Below are 5,697 nucleotides of genomic sequence, written 5' to 3' on the forward strand. Positions count from 1 at the left end.
TTGTTGATGACCTTTATCGATTTCGTTTTCCTGTAACTGAGAGAGAAGAAACTGAAAACTGAGAAGAAGAAAAATGAAAAAGGAACTGAAATAATCCCGTGTTATGGGTATAAAGGTAATTGCCACTGTTTTTAAACATTTTTGGACCAGTGGATAATTTGTTTATCCCGCTGGACTACACAGTAATCCCGGGTCGGGTTCTAGGACTAAACAGGAAATTCCTCTTCTCCAAATTGTTTGAATTATCCAGCTCCGCGGAAGAGAGTGCATTATCTCGGGCGTAATATCCTGGCGGAATAAGAACCTTAGATCTCAGCTTCGGTTTGTTGAAACCTTGACCAACCGTTTGATCAAAATTCTGATCATCAGAAAACCCATGATTAGATTGGATAATATGGTTATGATCAAGTTGAGTTGATTTCTGCTTATATGCCACATTGCTCTTATTTTGATCAAAATGCACGCTTCTTATGGGTTGTATATCAGATATCCATTCCATAGTAATCCATAAACCGGAAAAATTAATTACAGCTGGAATTTGACGCAGATCACATTGAACCTTAATCTTGCAACAATTCAATTTAGATCGTGTCACTGTATCCGATTGGACATCTTTCAGAACACCCCATCGCGAGCAAATCTTAATGAAACTAGAGTTCTCCCACAAATGGAAAGGAAGATCTCTAATGCCAATCCAGTGAGAATCCTTATTAACCAACTGTGCATCAAAGCATGAGTCAGTTGTTTCCCACTGTTTCAATAAGACTTTAGCTTTACCCACCCCGATGATTAGTGGTTGCAGTAAAGACGTATGCACTTCATATGACCATGAAACAAAGAAAGCTTTCCTCCCATTGATTGGCTTAATACTCACCTCCTTTGACCATTTAAAATGGTTTTTAATAGCTCTTGCAATGCTCACCCAACCAATATTAAAATTAATGATCTCCACTGCTATCCCTTTTGAGTAATCAACTATATTAGCTGTAGTACCAGGAAGAGCAGGAAAATCAGCACTTTCAATCCTATTATTTTGTGAAGGCAACTCGGTATCATTCCAACAATTCCAGAACTTTTTCCAGATACTACAACCATCTCCACAAGGAACATAGATGAAACATGAACGGAGATCATTTGTTGGTTCAGTTCTTGAAATCTTCATAAAAATCCCATTTGAATTACCTAATACCTCGATCAATAAGACCACCTGATTAAATCGCCTCGACCATTTTTGATCAACTGATGACGCACTAATAGCTTCTTGAATACTTGCAGACGTCCATGGTATTGCAGCTTCAGGAATGAAAATCCAATTGGAAATACCCCTAAATCTTTCCACGGTCTTAAGTTCATTATTCTTTTTTGACCATGAGAAATGAAAACTTTTTGATCTTAGGAACAAAGACTGATTTAAAAAATTGACCATGATTTGGGTAAGGAAGAAGAGAAGAGAAGAAAAGAAATAGAACAGTACAGAAGGTAGACGAAGATCTGATTGAAAGCAGAACAAAGAAGAGAAGAGACGAAAGAAAACTCCATGGTCAAGAAAAATCGCCAGTCAAAACTAGACGGCCAAAGTCGCCTCCCCCAACTGGTTTTGCCACACGATAAAGTTGATCAGATTATTCGAATGCCTTGACAAGAAATATTAGTTGACTAACCTAGTACTTGTCTTGTCTAAAGTGTAAGGTCTAAATTATTGTCTGGATAATTAGAGACTGATGAGAAAAATAAAGTTAATTCTGATCTTTATTTTGGTCTTACCGAAACAAGCGATTTGTGCAATCGGTTTAGCAAGGGAACTAAGTTTCTTAGTCAATTTGTTAAACTATTAGAGAAAATTGCTTCGGGCAATTGTTTCCTTGATAACATATTAAAATCAAATTACTTGTACTTTCGGTTTTGATATTGGTTATCTAAAATGGTATGTGAAATCTTCGTGCTTAACTCTTATAGATTTGTACAATTCTTTTAGATTTGTAAGATCCTTTAGGTTTTGGTATTTGCTCGAACCTTTGTCATTTTGTGACAAAAAAGGGGAAAAATATATAGAGTAAACAAGTGATTTATAATCACTTAGGAAAGGAACATTGTGCTTAAACGTTATATCTAACGAAAGAGTAAAGCATTGACTAAGGGGGAGCGATATATCATATTGATATTGTAGTTATCTTTACTACAAAAGAGGAATAACAAAGATGTTCGGATTGAAAATCTACCTATCTTGCCTTTAGGGGGAGTATTAGCTTTGTTATTCAAATGTCAACAACGACATTAATGGATTGTGTATATGCAGGGTATTGTGCTGTTGAATCTTAGAATCAAGAGTATCTATAATGAATTTTTTGTAATTTGTTTATCCATATGTATTAAGAGTTTTGTCACTAAAATTTACAAAGGGGGAGATTGTTAGAGCATAGATCGGTTGAACCCACCAAGGTTGGTATGTCAAGTTTGTTTGTCATATTTTAGTGAATCAAAACTCAATTAAAGAGTCGCTTGATTATATACTAGAGACAACTTCGTATAGGTTAGACTATAAATATTAGGATTATGAGACATACAAGTATTACTCGAGAACTTGAAGAATGTGAAGAAGTAACAAGATACAACGACGACATCATCCTTCCTCTTGAGGTTAGTAATATTTTGACTTCAACTGTTTCATTCCCAACGTATCTTTCAAGTCGCGTTATATTGAAAACATAACTGCGAAGCTGTGAATGATTATACTCTAGTAGTAAGACATAGTGTTAAGGAATTAGAATACGAAGTATAACGCTTATCTTTTGAACTTCGTATATGAGCCTTCGACATAATCGCATGAATGCTATTGTATTATGTGTATGGGTAAAGGTTAAGATTTCATCCTAGGAAACAATGTTTACATTTGTTTAAAGGAAGTACATTCATGAACTTGTTTTATGAATCGAAAGGGAAATCACTAGGATTATTGGTATTGTTATTCATTGCATATCTTTGGATTACCAATATGTGTGAGTTAGTAGAACCGATCATTATTTGTTATGTATATTGGTAAAACTAGTCACAGTGCCTGACTTATGTATTGGTATGACTTTTATTAGTGTAACCGATCCTAAGTAATCACCTTAGATGGTATGATCGATATTTGTAATTGGTGTAACCGATCCTTTTAATTGGTATGACCAATCACAAAAGAGTTGTGTAATCGATCCTTGTAATTTGCGTAACCGCTCCTGGTAATTGGTGTAACCGATCCTAGTGACTCGTGTAACCGATCACAAGTAATACCATGAGAATATGGTAACCGGTCCTGGTAATTGACGTAACTGATCTTGTTAGCTGATGTAACCGGTCCCAACCATATTAAGGTAGAACCGATACTTGTGTTTGGTAGAACCGTAAACCCATGATTAGTGTCTTGATATTTGATCAATCACATAGTTGTTCTTGGAATACAGATGAACCAATTCTAAGCTTGTTTGTAAGTATGGTATAATCGATTCCAATATTGTAAATATGAAAAAGGATTTACAAAGAAAAAGATGTCGACATACTTTGAACATGTTCAATAACTATTATCTTTTATTGTTCAAAGATATTCCTTAATAACTCAAGCAGATCCCGGACCGAAATAAATTAAGAATCTTTTAATTAAGGTTGTTAATTTTATATGATTTTAATTACCAGTAATTAAATGCATATCTCTGGAAACTAAAAATTGGTAATGTGCATTTACTAATTGGAGATTTTCTAGTGAGATTTCAGAAATATTGGACAAAGCATTTCCAGGAATTATGAAAACCGATTCGGGCATTTATTGTATATCTTAAGAATAATTCGGTTTTGGAAATTCCTTGGTCTATAAATACCCAAGTTTGCATTTCGATCAAACTAACCTAAGAGCCAGCAAAAATACTTCTTTGTGTTGTTACTGGTGGAGCCATCTATACGGAGAGGAAAGTACCCTAATTAGACGAAATCTCTTACGAGCGCTCGTTTAAAGACTTATGTGGGATCAAGAATCTCTACGAGTACCGTTGGTGGGAAACTAGATAATTGCAGTATTATTAGTTTTCGATTTGATTTGACTAACTAACGGTTGTTGAACTTTGATTGCACCTGGTTTGTTTATTCTTGAGAATCTTCTCTTCTGATATAAGATTCACTCAAACTAGATTGAAGTTTCGACAGGATCTTTAGAAATGTTTGTAGATCTAAAGACGTCTTGTGATAATCCATTGTTAACAGACTTCGTTCTTTGTGTGATTGATCATAAGAGATTCAAGTGGTGTTGTGCAGGTGTTTATTGAAGATTAAAGAAGATTTGAAGACAAAGAAGAATTCGGATTTGGTTTTTATATCTTTGGTGTGCACAAACCTTGATTGGCTGGGATCCAACTAGAATCGTATTTATTCGATTGATCAGTTGTGTAAGATCAGCATCACCTTATAGTTTCTTGTTTGATTCTATGTTGATTGATTGCAAATCTAAACTCTGCTACTTCGATAGTTGTTGGATAGATTGATCTGACCAGGCAAAGGAGTTTATTTGTGAGACAAAAGAGCCTTTGCATATGACTTGAGATATCTTCATCTGAAAGAATCAAAAGAGTTGTTACCAAATATATTTGTTGTTCCTTTACTGTTTGAAATACGACCCAAAGGAATTGTTCCAGTGCATGCACTTATTGAATGTCGGAAGAGAAGGTATACTGAAGAAACTAGGTGAACTATAGGTTTAGTTGCTTGGTCTCAACTATACGAAGTTTGTTAGATTTTGTATAGAGGCTTAATTCTGAGAGTATTCAATTCCGGACTAGGTCCTGGGGTTTTTCTGCATTTGCGATTTCCTCGTTAACAGAATCTTGTTGTGTCATTTACTTTTATTTTTCGCAATTATAATTATTGTTATGATAATTTAAAGTAAATTACACAAACGTTAAATCCGTATTACTTGATAGTGATCCTATAGAGTTTGGTTAAGTCCGAACCTATTATCAAGTAATCATACTTTCACTGTTGTATTGTCTCGATCTCGTATCCATAGAAGATCACACAACGTGTGAATACCGATTTGTAGTATTGTCTCGACTTTGTCCATAGACAATCAGTTTAGGTAAGAGGACTTATAGGTGGATAATTTAAAGATTGTGGCGTATTTGGGTACCCTCGTCTTTTCAATCTCCCACTATGGTCGCCAATCTGTTGATGGGGAAAAACAATTTGCTGGTTTTTCAAGAAGTGGAGAGACGACCGTGCGGACGGAGACTCCTCAACCTAGCAAACTGTCTAACCTCAAACATATGCACTGCACGGGAGTGCTTTGAGTTCGAGAGATCAATCTGTAGGACTCCGACCTAAATCAAGAAATGGTCGTTCCAGAGCCAATTCGGTCACAAAGAGAGAAGAGGGTTGATCTGTAGGAGGGAAGTTGAGAAGTGTGTGAGATCAAGGATGATCAAGGATTGTGAATGTGTTGTGGGTTTCTGCAAATGAAGAATAAGTTTGAATTCTGCTCAATTGAGAGAGATTGTTGCTCACACGATGATTATTGATTAGACGATGGATGTTGTCTATTCGACCAATGTTGTTCTCAATCGTGAATTTAGAAACTTATTTATATTGCTAGAATGTAGACATATTGATCTCCAGTAAGTGTGGCGATTGCTCGAGTGAAAGAGTGGGAAAGTGGAAAATCGTGGTTTAACCAGT

The sequence above is a fragment of the Papaver somniferum genome, chromosome 11 (assembly GCF_003573695.1).
Source record: "Papaver somniferum cultivar HN1 chromosome 11, ASM357369v1, whole genome shotgun sequence".
NCBI classification, from domain to species: Eukaryota; Viridiplantae; Streptophyta; class Magnoliopsida; order Ranunculales; family Papaveraceae; genus Papaver; species Papaver somniferum.